Here is a 14,996-nt window from a genome sequence, read left to right as displayed (position 1 = left end):
AGACAGTAGAAAATAAAATGTCCTCTGGTGCCTCTCCTGCTCCATTTCGGCCCGTTTGACGTCCTACCCCCATTAAGACTAGTTTCAATGTCCAAAAAAAAAAAAAGTGATGGCAACATGTTTCGATTTTTTACTGAATTTTACGGTACGCCTTCAGTTGTAAGAGGTGGACAGCCGCAGAACAACATTCGCAAAACCGTAAAACTTCCTCTCGTTTGGGATCCAGGGCTCCAAATGCTGGTTTGATTTATTAATAACTGCTATTTGTAACATGACACGAAATTAACATCGGTTTCATAATTTAGTTCACGATTTACTGCTGGAAGTGTCAATTTATATTTTCAACGATTGGATTCGAATTAACTTAAATATGATCATATATTAGCCAAGAAAGCTACAGCAATTAATTATCATACTGTTATGAAGCGTGGTCAACGGAGATAATGAGAGACCAATAGCTGTCGGAATGAAAATAGTATTCACATACATATTGCTTGCATTCCTGTTCGGTCAAACAGAGCAGCTGAATGGGGAAAGGTAGTAGGCTTATTTAGTAATACAGTAGGTAGCGGTTGGATTGCTTGCCTATGAAATAATTTTAATTCGTTCGTAGAAAAGATATAAACTCTAAGAATATGCTTTTTAGGTCTTAGAGGTAGCGTAGGAATAGTGTATCATTTTATTTCAAAGCAATATGTCCAATTTAACTCCATGAAATGTTCTTTTGCAGATTTCTGGGGTGCCTGTTGCACCTTCTCTGCAACTAGAAGGTGAGTTGCAGCCTTTAGTTGTACCTAAAGCACAACTTTGTTAACTGGATAACAATCTTGATTAGAGGCAGCGGGCGTTTCTTACAAATCGACAAAGAAAAAATGTACTCAGCACTGCCTGAAAATTAGACCTGACGTTTTCCGAATGCCCTTGCAACTGTACAGTTTCATTCGTTTAGTAATAAACTAATAGTAATCTAATAATCATGAAGATAACAGCAATGATGTCTTGCATGAAAGGTCCTCTCATTACTTGTTGCCAGACCGAGAACATTGATATTTATGTCGACTCACCTCTTAACATTTGTTTCTTTTTCTAACACCAGTTGCACCATCTGTTTCCCACATATCTCCTCTATCGTTTTGTCAGTGGACTGTTTACAGTACATAATAATATCTATAGCAGGCATTGTCCGACATTTGTGATTGCTGCTCATTTTTTTCGTACTTTTAAATAAAGGGCTGACATGTTTTCAGGCACGCCCATGTAAAATAATGCAAGTTTTCACTTACGTAAAAAGAAATAGTTTAGCTACGCGGTTTCGTGGACGTTTGATTTGCTTATATTTTTCGAAAGTCTTCAAAATGTGTGTGAGAGAACGTTTTATTCTACTAGATGGTCGGAAGGAGGATTTGAACAGCATACGACTGCTGGATCTTACCATATCGCCACATCGCAAGCCCGAGCCATCATGTAGACTTTTATGATGTCCTAAAGTCACGTCACGTAAAATACCGGGATGATTCCCTCCAAAGGTATACAGTTGCTTTCCTAACCGATTGAATGTCTGTTAAACTGCAAATGCGAGGGGCGTTCAATAAGTAACACAACGCCTTTTTTTTCCTGGAAGCAGGTTAGTTTTATTCACGCTTCCAGCACACCACATTATTCCTCATTCTTCTGGCTATAACCCCCCCCTTTTTTTTTTCAACATAATCTCCGTTCAGTACGCCACGTTGCTGGGAGGGCCTGTATGCCCGCATGGTACCACTCTACTAGTCGACGTCGCAGCCAACGTCTTGCTGCACAATAAACTGCCCATCATCCACGTACTGCTTCCGCGGAGTGCATCCTTCATTGGGCCAAACACATGGAAGGCGGAAAGTGCGAGATCCGGGCTGTAGCGTGGATGAGGAAGAATGGTCGAATGAAGTTTTGTGAGGTCGTTTCGGGTGCGAAGACTTATGTAATGCCTTGCGTTATCATGCAGATCTAGAAGTTTGTTTGAATTTTTGCTGTGACGAACGCGTTGAAGTCGTTTCCTGAGGGCAGCACAGCACACTTCCGAGTTGATCGTTGCACCGTGAGGGGGGACATCAAATAGAAGACCAGCGCCATGACTTTAGTGGCTCGGGGTGCGGCTTTGAACTTTTGCTTCGGAGGAGAGGTGGTGTGGTACATAGAAGACGGAGCTCGACCCCATAGAAGCAGGAGAGTGATGTCCTCGAGAAAAACTTTGGGGACCACATTCTGGCTCTGGGGTACCCCCAGGCCACTGGCTTGGGCCTCGATTGGCTGTCATATTCTGCAGATCTGAACACGTGTAAATCCTTTTTGTGGGACTCTGTTAAGGACAAGGTGTACAGCAATAACCCCAGAACCGTTGCTCAGCTGAAAACAGCCATTCAGGAGGTAAATGGAAATGAGCATTTGGCGTCATTGGCCGGGAGGGCCCTTACGGGGCAGGTCCGGCCGCCTCGGTGCAGGTCTTATTGCATTCGACGCCACATTGGGGGACCTGTGCGCCGGCTGTGGGGATGAAATGAGGATGAAGACAACACGACACCCAGTCCCTGAGCGGAGAAAATCTCCGACCCAGGTGGGAATAGAACTCCCGGGCCCGCAGGACGGCAATCCCCCACGCTGACCACTCAGCTATCGGGGTGGACCATTCAGGAGGTCATCGGCAGCATCGATTTTTCGACACTTCAGCAGATCATGCAGAATTTCGTTATTCCTCTTGGCCACATCATCGGCAATGATGGCAGGCGTATCGAACATGTCATAACCGAAATCCAAATATCTGTGGTAAGAATTACATGTTAAATAAAGCGTGTGCAGACTGTAGTTTGTAACTAACTTAGATTTTTTTATATAGTTCAATAATTGTGACCCGGTATATTCAGATCTTTAAATCTAGCTCTCCGCTCCCTGTAGCTGATGGTAACCGCTAAAGAATGTCAATCCTAAGGGCCCGGTTTCGATTCCCGGCTGCGTTGGAGATTTTCTCCGCTCAGCGACTGGGTGTTGTGTTATCCCAATTATCGTCATTTCATCCCCATCGACGCGCAAGTTGCCGAAGTGGCGACAAATCAAAAGACTTGCGCCCGGCGAACTGTCTACCCGACGGGAGGCCCTAGTCACACCACATTTACAATGTAGCTGGCGCTCGAGTGTGGCACGACATTTTAAAGTCCATAATATAATTTGCAAGTTGTAGGCACGTGGTACATAGAATTATTATAAAAATTTAAAGTCTGTGAGACGATTACTGCCACTCTAAAAGTAGCTGCCGAATAAAACTTTTTAGCATTCTGGCGTTGTATGACATCAAAATGTTTATAGCTCTCAGTGTTGTCGACAGCGTGCTATGGAAGAGAGGATGGGAGGGAGGCAATGACCTGTGGTTCTCTAAATCAGAGAGAAAGAAAGAAAGAGAGAGAGAGAGAGAGAGAGAGAGAGAGAGAGAGTGTGTCTGTGTGTGTGTGTGTGTGTGTGTGTGAGAGAGAGAGAGAGAGAGAGAGAGAGAGAGACAGACAGAGAATCACTGTGAAAGACCACCGCACTGTAGGAGAACCGCAATTTTACAGCTGAAGCCTGTACACAAACGTACAGATAGCAACCAGAACGCTCAAAGTGCACAGGTCGGCAGGAGACGGTCAGTTGAGGTGTCTTAGTGAAGCTCTGACTCAACATAAGGAAGTGCTTCAGGCGTCGGTGCTGCGTTATTTTGCGCGAGCCTGCAGATCTTAAGCGTAACCTTGAGCTCTACTGATGTGCACATCGTCGAGACTCAGCACTTTGCTTCCTTCCTTACAGCGACTGAATATAAATGAATGGTTACTGATAGCAGCAAGGTGCTATATAGCGCAGTCACGGGAAGCCACTGCACGACAGATGAAATATGCCAGCGCCACAGACGTCTCGCACTGTATCTGCGCCTTCCGCTTCCTGCGGTGTCGTGATAATAGGCGATAAACCCGCGCCGCTGGCGATTTGCATGTAATTCGGCGGCGGTCTGTTTGGCACACGGCGGCTGGAGGCACTCGCTCCTGTCTGGTACTGCGCAAGTAGTGGGCGTCTGTCGGCGCGGCAGGGACACGCGCGCAGCTACAGCCGGGCCTCGCAGCCCCCGATAATGGCTCACGGCGAACTAATTAGAGCTTAATTGAAATTCCCAGTGAGCTGGGGAGGCGCGCCGACCATCTATTTTCAACCACTCGCCGCCTCCGGGCGTGCCTGAAATATGGGCCTCGCCGACGAAGGCGCTCGCGATAGCAGATGGCCGCCGCCCGATAGCGTCTGCTGGTTGTGACGTCACGGCGCGGTGGGTGTAGTAGTGTTGGTGAGGGGTGTAGGGGGAGTGGGGGTCTGCAATTAGGCCACGGAGCAGAACGGCTGCGGGGGTCCGGCTAATAGCCGCTGTCGCGTCTGCCCGTCCTACTGAACCTCTCCGTTACGTCGGAGACGCTCGGCTCTCCTAGGACTGAGTGGTCCCGCCCTAAGGGAGACGCTGCGAGGTCGGCCGTGGGGAAGTGTCCGCGGGTAAGGTGCAGCGGGGCATCTGGAACCACGACAACCAATTCGCCTTATAGCGTCTTCAAAGAGCAACCGTAAAATATAGTCACCCGGATGGGAATAGAATTTTTGTAATTTTTTATATTTGTGGAGGATATGATAGATGACGATCAGTTTGGCTTGAGGAAATATGAAGGCCCCTGAGACTCAGTTCTGACGCGCTTGATAACGGAAGCAAGGCTAAAGAAAAATCAAAACATCTTCACTGGATTTGTTGCCCTGGAAAAAGCGTTCGACAATGTGTTCGTACAATATGTTCGAAATGCTGGGAAACATATGGACAACCTACAGAGAAAGACAAGTAATGTACAGTATGTCAAGAGCCAAGGTTGCACAATAGGAGTGTTAAGACCAAGAACGGAGCGCTCGGATTAAAAAGGGTGTAAGACAAGGATACAGTCTTTCACCCCTACTGTTCACTCTGTGTATCGAAGAAGCAATGGTGAAAATGAAAGAAAATTTCATGTGTGGAATTAAAGTGAAAGGATATGAATGATAAGATTCGCTGATAACGTTGCTGTCCCCAGTAAAAGTGAAGAAGAAATATAGGATCTGCTGAACGGAATGAACAGTCTAATGAGTACAGAAATAAATCGAAGGGAGACGAAAGTAATGATAAGTAGCAAAACTGAGAACAGCGACAATATTACCATCGTCCATCAGTATTGGTGGTCACCAAGCACATGAAGTTAAGTAATTCTGCTACCTAGGCAGCAAAATAACCCATGGGACAGAACAAAGAGGACACAAAAAGCAGATACCACTGGCAAAAAGGGAATTCCTCGCCAAGTGAAATCTCCTAGTATCAACCATAGCCCTTTATTTGAGGAAGAAATATCTGAGAATTGTACTGTGGGTAAACCTAAACAGAAGAGAATCGAAACATCTGAGATGTGGTGTTAAAGTTGAAAATTTTTGGATTGATCAGGTAAGGAATGAGGACGTTCTGCGCAGAATCTGAGAGGAGAGAAATATATGGAACACACTGACAAGAAGAACGGACAAGATGGTAAAACATTGTTAAGATATCATGTGCACATTCTGCGACCAGTTCCATGACTCTTAAAATACATTAATATTGGGAAAAAAGATCAGCAGCGCTCGAGACGTTATTGCTGGATCGCTGGTTGGGCCTTGTTTCAGTCATTTTTTTTCCTCTCTTTTCGTTCAGTTTGAATACCTAAGTCATTTAAATACAAAGAAATATTTCCTAATTAACACATATTTAGTTATCATTTTCATGAAAATGCATTCTTCCTGTGTGGCTGGTCCCGGCGGAGGTTCGAGTCCTCCCTCGGGCATGTGTGTGTATGTTTGTCCTTAGGATAATTTAGGCTAAGTAGTGTGTAAACTTAGGGACTGATGACTTTAGCAGTTAAGTCCCATAAGATTTCACACACATTTGAACATTTTTGCATTCTTCCTCCACACACACACACACACACACACACACACACACACACACACACACACACACGCGCGCGCGCGCGCGCGCACACTCATACATTTATAAAAAATTTCATTCGAAATGTACGAGGGCATGCAGAAAAGTAATGCCTCCGAATTTTTAATGGGAAATAATTTAAAGGTTTTTACATACAAATAACGCTGTTAATATTATGCAACTTTATTCTCCATGCCTACGTATTTATAGCCTTATGCCGCTAAAGGGCTCCGAACTGTTGCGCGTAACATGGCTGTATGTATCGTAACTATGCCGGTGCATGGTTGGTTGGTTGATCTGGGGGAGGGGACCAAACAGCGAGGTCACCGGCCCTATCGGATTAGGGAAGGATGGAGAAGGAAGTCGGCCGTGCCCCTTCAAAGGAATCATCCCAGCATTTGCCTGAAATGATTTATGGAAATCACGGGTAGTTTAAAAATCAAGATGGCCGGACGTTGGTTTGAACTGCGAGTCAGTGTGCTGACCACTGCGCCATCTTGCTCGCTGCACGTGCATCACAAACAGTGCACTGTAATGGATCTTTGATTTCGAAGAGTTTGTCCATCCATGGAACACCCTCTTCTACAGCATGGCAGGCCAGACCAATCACGAGCGCTGCGACACCTTCTACAATGCGATGTCTCGGGGGTCCCTGTCGTCGATCATCGTCCATACACTCTGGTTTAGGCTCCATCCGATCTGTTTCCAAAACTTAAAAGACACCTTCATGGACTTCACTTCGATAGTGATGAAGCGGTGCAAGCGAAGGTGAGGTTGTGACTCTGTTAAAATGTCAAACATTCTGGTCGTTCGCTGGGAGAAACGTGTTACGTCGCCAGGGTGACTGTTGACAAATTAATACGTAGGCATGAACAATAAAGATGTAGAATATTAATAAAGTTTGTTTCACTTAAGGCTTTAAGAGTTTTTGCATAAAAAATTCGGAGACATTATTTTTCAGCAGACCTTGCAAATTCCTAATTACAGATCTTTTATAAAAGACTATTAATATAGGTTGCTTGAACTGAAAAGGATCACATTAATTTTTTTCAACCTTATGTATTTTAAGTTTCACGGAAATGCTCATGGAACATGGCCTTTTGTTTAAAAAGTTACCACGGACAGGCGTCGAATCTAAACCACCCACATCGTAGGTAAGCCTTCTGCCACAGTGCTTTAAGCGTATTAAAACGCTCGGAAAACTTCGAAGTCTACTTTCTGAACAACTTTTGAGAATTGCTGCGACATGCTGTGGAGGGTTGTTATTCGAGTTATGAACTTTGTGTACAAAAAAAAAAAAAAAAAACCTACAGAAGTCCGATAGCCGTGTGGTGTTTCTTTGTCAGTGAACTAACTGACCTCAGAAAGAAGTGATTTTCAGATTGTTTTACGCATTTACGTAGATGTTGTCAAAGTAAATACTTTCAGCGATGTGAAATCCCGTTTTGATGTGCATGTACCATTCAAGTCTTTCTTCATCCTCTTTATAGTTCAACGCTGAGGTTATTTTTTTCATAAGTACTTCATTCCACTTTTCACTCTTCCTTCCTCATTATTTCAGCACACGTAGTGCACCCGGCACCATTCATAATCTACTGCGCGTATGACTTTCTTGGTCACCCCAGCTATTCCTTCGCTGCGTGGCTCTTTCTCATTTTATTCCAGTGATAATACTGTGTTTTAAAATGTAGGCGCAGGTCTCTATGGCCGTTGTCATTGCACAAATTTACCCCCTCTTTCTTGCTTCTATCCATCCTTGTACCTTTGCTTAAGAAACTTGCTGTTTTTGTTCATTATTGCCCCTCATTTATTTCATTATTTATTGTATGGGCACGACGGGGTTTTACACTCCTGGAAATGGAAAAAGGAACACATTGACACCGGTGTGTCAGACCCACCATACTTGCTCCGGACACTGCGAGAGGGCTGTACAAGCAATAATCACACGCACGGCACAGCGGACACACCAGGAACCGCGGTGTTGGCCGTCGAATGGCGCTAGCTGCGCAGCATTTGTGCACCGCTGCCGTCAGTGTCAGCCAGTCTGCAGTGGCATACGGAGCTCCATCGCAGTCTTTAACACTGGTAGCATGCCGCGACAGCGTGGGCGTGAACCGTATGAGCAGTTGACGGACTTTGAGCGAGGGCGTATAGTGGGCATGCGGGAGGCCGGGTGGACGTACCGCCGAATTGCTCAACACATGGGGCGTGAGGTCTCCACAGTACATCGATGTTGTCGCCAGTGGTCGGCGGAAGGTGCACGTGCCCGTCGACCTGGGACCGGACCGCAGCGACGCACGGATGCACGCCAAGACCGTAGGATCCTACGCAGTGCCGTAGGGGACCGCACCGCCACTTCCCAGCAAATTAGGGACACTGTTGCTCCTGGGGTGTCGGCGAGGACCATTCGCAACCGTCTCCATGAAGCTGGGCTACGGTCCCGCACACCGTTAGACCGTCTTCCGCTCACGCCCCAACATCGTGCAGCCCGCCTCCAGTGGTGTCGCGACAGGCGTGAATGGAGGGACGAATGGAGACGTGTCGTCTTCAGCGATGAGAGTCGCTTCTGCCTTGGTGCCAATGATGGTCGTATGCGTGTTTGGCACCGTGCAGGTGAGCGCCACAATCAGGACTGCATACGACCGAGGCACACAGGGCCAACACCCGGCATCATGGTGTGGGGAGCGATCTCCTACACTGGCCGTACACAACTGGTGATCGTCGAGGGGACACTGAACAGTGCAAGGTACATCCAAACCGTCATCGAACCCATCGTTCTACCATTCCTAGACCGGCAAGGGAACTTGCTGTTCCAACAGGACAATGCACGTCCGCATGTATCCCGTGCCACCCAACGTGCTCTAGAAGGTGTAAGTCAACTACCCTGGCCAGCAAGATCTCCGGATCTGTCCCCCATTGAGCATGTTTGGGACTGGATGAAGCGTCGTCTCACGCGGTCTGCACGTCCAGCACGAACGCTGGTCCAACTGAGGCGCCAGGTGGAAATGGCATGGCAAGCCGTTCCACAGGACTACATCCAGCATCTCTACGATCGTCTCCATGGGAGAATAGCAGCCTGCATTGCTGCGAAAGGTGGATATACACTGTACTAGTGCCGACATTGTGCATGCTCTGTTGCCTGTGTCTATGTGCCTGTGGTTCTGTCAGTGTGATCATGTGATGTATCTGACCCCAGGAATGTGTCAATAAAGTTTCCCCTTCCTGGGACAATGAATTCACGGTGTTCTTATTTCAATTTCCAGGAGTGTATTTCACCTTTTAATTATACTGATTGTAAGACTGAGATTACCTCTTTCTGTGTTTGTGGCTAAAGACAGTAGGATTTTTCTTTTATTGTTACTATTAGCCCTAATAAATAAACTCAAAGTTACTAATTGAATTTCGTTTTATTTTTACTGATAATGAATGTACTGATACGCAACGAATAACGCTCCCCTGGATCTGTACGTAGCCAAACCAGCAGTATAGGAGAGGGGAGGTGAAGCTTTTGGTTCTGCCCACCATGAATCATTTGATTTTCCTGTTGCATTTGATTCTTGTCAATAAGTATATTTACTTAAGAGGAGATTGCTGTTGGTTACTATCATCTCAAGAGTACTACAGGAAATCAGATAAGAAAATCATGTTTAATTCTTGCATCTCGAAAGTGTTCTAATAGTATTTATTTAAGTTAAACATCTGATAATAGCTTTTATTTACAACTTCTGATAACAGCATTCTATTGAGTTAAAACTTCTCATGATATAATTTTTTTATTTATTTTATTTTATTTATTTATTTATTTTTTTTACTTTACTACAGATTTCGGTTCCCAGTGGAGAGTTTGTGTGGTATCCTATAATTACCGAAATAGCGTCACTCTTAGAAAACGGAGGAGGTTTTACAGAGAAATGTCGAATTGTTGTCGTTTCATTCAACACACATTAGCATGCAAAACACTCTTTTGACTAACAACTAAGATCTAAAATTTACTCTTAAGCGCGGAGGGCTACGTAACCGAGATCAGCAAAATGTTGTTCTGTTTGGTAAATTTTCTCACTTGAGGGGGCTCTGTTAAGGCAAGAAATCATTTAAATGGCTTTAATAAGGATCTGATTACTGTTTAATTTTACAGTTGGCCACCTAAGGAGTAGATGACCACGCAAAAAGCCATTCGATCATTCTCGTAATTCTTCATCAGCCCCCACTAATGGACATAATTGGAGTTAGGTGCAAGATATTCTCTGCTCTCTTCCAACCATTACTGGGGTTTGCTACAAAATGCAGCTGAATCAAAAATTAAGGACATCTACTTTGAACTAGCCAATAGCATAGTTACTAAATCAAATCATTGACTGGAAACACTCAGAATTTAGCCACTGTTTAACACCCCGTAGTAATTACATACTTAAGATCACGATTCCACTATTCACCATAACACTATCAACTCCTAAACCTCTGTACTGTGTACAAGGCATGCAGAACAACACGTGGGTAACCATTTGGTACCACCACTCATCACTAAGAAACACACACAAAATAATTATCATAAGACAAATAAATCAGTTTTACTGGGCTACTATTAACCATCGCAACCGTCGTACTTCGATAGAGGAAATACGTTAATGAATAATGACCACTGTGAGGACTGGCTTCCGTGCATGGCACGAAGCACCCATCCCCACTAAGTGCACAAAAAAATCTCTCCTAACGTCAACAATTAATTCCAGAGAATTATCGAACTTTAATTTAAAATCCGTTAAATTATTAGTGCAATAATATTTTTTTCTGAATCCCAGCAACTTCTGAAGTTTAGTGTCGTTACCAACATGTGATACGAACTGTTAAGCAATTTCAAATTACAAAGAAAACCCATAGAAATATCAAAATTAGACCCGTTAAACTACTCACATTATCTTTCCCACACATACGGAAGGCATTGAGAGGCGATTACGAAGCAAGTAACCTTGAAATTCAGTGTCTTAACTACTTTATAGATCTCGTTGTTGAGTGCGCTCAACACTAGCACACAAAAGAAGGTAGTCAATTGCAACAAAAGTTTTATAAAACCGTAGAAAGAAAGAAATCGTTTTACGCTATTATCTTACTGAGAAGCACTTAAATGAAGATTTTTTAAAGGTAAATGTGCCACGCTGAAAGCCAGTATCACTCTTAACTGTGCACTTACGACAAGCTAATCTGTCAAAACGACCAAAATCCTTACATTTCCAAGCGTTTCACTATAAACAGTACCTTTAACTATCACGTTATGAACCTGATACATGATGATGCAGCTCATTTTGCTACGCAGTTTTCTTACCAGTTGGACACCTGACGTAGAGACATCTGCCCACTGTCCCTCCGCCTACACAGTGAGTCTCCGGGGCCAATGATTCCCCGATTTGAACGTCTGCGAGGAAGACGCCTCCCATTGCCTGAGCGACTCCGCTCACTCAGTAGTCTCGATACTTGGGGAAGGACTCTCCTAGTCTCTTTGCTCAATCTTTTCCACTGATCTTTCTTTACAAACCACCACCTTCTGAACATCTCTGGTTAGTTTCTGCCTTCTGCTGTCTGTACACATTCACTTTCAAAAATCTTTCAAATGGCTCTGAGCACTATGGGACTTAACTTCTGAGGTCATCAGTCCCCTAGAACTTAGAACTACTTAAGCCTAACTAACCTAAGGACATCACACACATCCATGCCCGAGGCAGGATACGAACCTGCGACCGTAGCCGTCGCGCGGTTCCAGACTGTAGCGCCTAGAACCGCTCGGCCACCCGGGCCGGCACATTCACTTTCAACGATTCATACATTTGAGAGGAAATGAAAGATAGGATAAAGGGAGTTTAACTGAAAGAATAATACACTGTTTATTAGCATTTCCATATCCCATTAGCCAAGGTGCGACGAGATCTTAACTTATAGCTTCTCATCGTGCTACCATTAACTACTACAATCAGTACTATAATCATTCTCAAAGGCTGAAATGGAGGCTACTAACAGTACCGCTTCAACTATAGATAAAATTTTCAACAGTTTGTGACCGCATTGTCAATATTCCAAATTCTCCGATATACCAGCCACTGTCGCAAATTTCTTTCCTCGGTTTATTTTGTTTACTGCTCAGTGATAAAAACATTAGTTGTTATACACTAGCGGAAGAAGCTGTTTTCGTGATTTGATAGGGTGACGAGGAGGGGTGTCAGACCTCCTTTATTGGTGTTTGCACTGTTTAATGTAAAATGTGTCCTATGAGTTTCTTTCTTTTTGTTTGGACGTGCCTTCAGAGATATCTGGTTTTTTGTACTCTTCATCGGTAACTCGATGTCCATAGCTGATGTTCATGATTCTTCTGTACCATTAAATCTGCAGGACTTCTAGCCGTCTTATCTCTTGCTTTCCTGTTGTCGAAGCATCACAGTCGTATAGGGCCACACACCAAACAATCGCCTTTATGCTGCGTGTCTTTACATCAAGACTGATGTCATTTCAGGTAAAACGTTTCTCAAACTAAATGCAAATCTGACCTTCTCCATTCTGCTCACAATTTCTTTCCTGTTTTTACCATCGCTCGTAATTCTTTTTCACACATAGGTAAATTCCTCTACACTTCTCAATTGTTTCTCATTCTTGGAGATTCATATTCTTCTTCAAATGGCTCTGAGCACTATGGGACTTAACATCTATGGTCATCAATCCCCTAGAACTTAGAACTACTTAAACCAAACTAACCTAAGGACATCACACAACACCCAGTCATCACGAGGCAGAGAAAATCTCTGACCCCGCCGGGAATCGAACCCGGGAACCCGGGCGCGGAATATTCTTCTTCAGTAATGCATACCATAACTGTAATCTTCATCTTATTCTCATACTATTGTGATTAAAGAAAATCCTTACCACTGTGCTAAAGACCTTCTTAAAATTCTACTGTGTAAAATTGAGTATCATGATCGATAATGTACAGTTTCTCTTTGATGTTCACGCTCTGTGTTATTGTCTCTACCCCACGTTGACTGATTTCAGTATGTACGTAAATAACACAAATCTGCGGACAGTGCTCTTGGTGTCATTGAAAACAGTCCGTTTGCGTGATCATCAATAATATAATACAATCCTACAAGGACGTTGTTATTTTTAACCAATTTATGTGCTACTTCGAATCTTGCAAAGATGTGAATATTGACTACTAATTTTTTTCTAAATACTTTTGTTTTTTTAGTATTTTATTCACAATGGCTAAGAGATCATGATTTTAAAATCATTGTTAAAATATTGGCTCAACCACATTCCACTGTGCAAAAGCGCTAAAATTGACGCGTTTCAAGTAGTAAACAGGTGAATCATCATAATTATGCAATAATAATAATAGTAATAATAATAATAATAATAATAATACCCCGTGGAGGCCCGGGAAAAGAATAGGCCTCCGGTATGTTCTACCAGTCGTACAAGGCGACGAAAAGAACAAACCACTAATAGGGCTAACCCCTCTTTCAGTGTGATTACTTGGTTCAGGACAGAACTAAAGAAGCCTCGGAAAAGCGCTGTCATGGTCGGGGACGACGCTTGAACCCTATGCCCGCCCACAATGGTAACGACACTGCCAGCCAACTGGAAAATGATTTAAATCCAAATAGAGGTGTTTTGCAGGATATGCTTCCTGCAACCACCCTAGAAGGAAAACGAAGACAGGGGATGAGATGGTCAGATGAAGTTAATCGACAACTCCTGTTCTGTTATTACCAAGCAACAAACCTAGGAACCAACACAACTGGATACAGATCACAAGTATACACAACATTTATTACCAGATACCCGGAATTAAAATTTTTAACAGAACAACGACTAGCTGGTCAGATCCGTGTAATAATAAAAAATAACAGGATACCCCAGTCAGAATTAGAAAACGTCAAACAAGTACAACAAATACTGGAACAAAATAATGTGCAATTAGAAGAAGAAGAAAATACAGTAATGGACTCAAACATCCCAGAGAAAACAAACAAAGAACAAAACGCGTCAATTAAACAATCAGAGGAAAACGAAATCTTAAGACAGCCACCAGAACAAGCACAAATAGAACACGAAGTGACACACATGTTAGATATAGAAGAAAAATTTCAGCTGACATATATAGAATACAAAGACACAAATACAGACATTAGACCATTCTTGCATAGACCACCAAATAACCCACAAGTCGAAACAACAATAACAACTATCAACACAATCATACGCAACAAAATAAATGAAAATGCAACTATGGAAGAATTACAACTACTGGTTTATGTAGGAGCACTCACTACACTAAATATACACACTAGGCAGAGATCAGAACCAACCAACACACAGAAGAAACCCACAAAACCAGCATGGCAACACAGGCTACAGATCAGAATAGAAGAACTTAGAAAAGACATCGGACAGCTAACACAATTTATAAGAAGTGAAATGTCAGAAAAAAACCAAAAAGGTTAGGTAAAATCTCACAACAAGAATCAATAGAGCAATTAGATGAAAAGAAGCAGAAATTACAAGCATTGGCCAAACGACTTAGAAGATAGAAAAAAAGTGAAAATAGAAGGAAATAAAACCAAACATTCAACACAAACCAAAAGAGATTTTACCAAACAATAGATAACACACACATTAAAATAGACAATCCACCAAACATAACAGACATGGAACACTTCTGGAGCAACATATGGTCAAACCCGGTACAACACAACAGGCATGCACGGTGGATACAAGCAGAAACAGAATCATACAAGATGATACCACAAATGCCTGAAGTGATAATTTTGCAACATGAAGTCACCCGAGCAATTAATTCTATGCACAATTCGAAAGCCCCTGGAAATGTTAAAATAGCAAATTTCTGGCTAAAGAAGTTCACCTCAACACATTCACATCTAACTAAATTATTTAACAGTTACATTGCAAACCCATACACACTCCCTGATACACTTACACA

At 43.3% G+C, this 14,996-nt stretch overlaps 1 protein-coding gene across 1 annotated transcript in view; it reads left to right on the top strand.

Annotated features, from left to right (window-relative positions):
- The window catches only part of LOC126160650 (extracellular serine/threonine protein CG31145-like), an 891,510-nt gene that overhangs the window by 460,830 nt on the left and 415,684 nt on the right, over positions 1-14,996 (top strand). The window contains exon 2 of the mRNA XM_049916920.1: positions 731-770. The gene's annotated coding sequence lies outside the window, so the exon portion shown is untranslated. The remainder of the gene's footprint in view (positions 1-730; positions 771-14,996) is intronic.

Source organism: Schistocerca cancellata, chromosome 2, assembly GCF_023864275.1.
Source record: "Schistocerca cancellata isolate TAMUIC-IGC-003103 chromosome 2, iqSchCanc2.1, whole genome shotgun sequence".
In the NCBI taxonomy this organism is placed as follows: Eukaryota; Metazoa; Arthropoda; class Insecta; order Orthoptera; family Acrididae; genus Schistocerca; species Schistocerca cancellata.
This window is presented reverse-complemented; position numbering and strand designations above follow the sequence as displayed.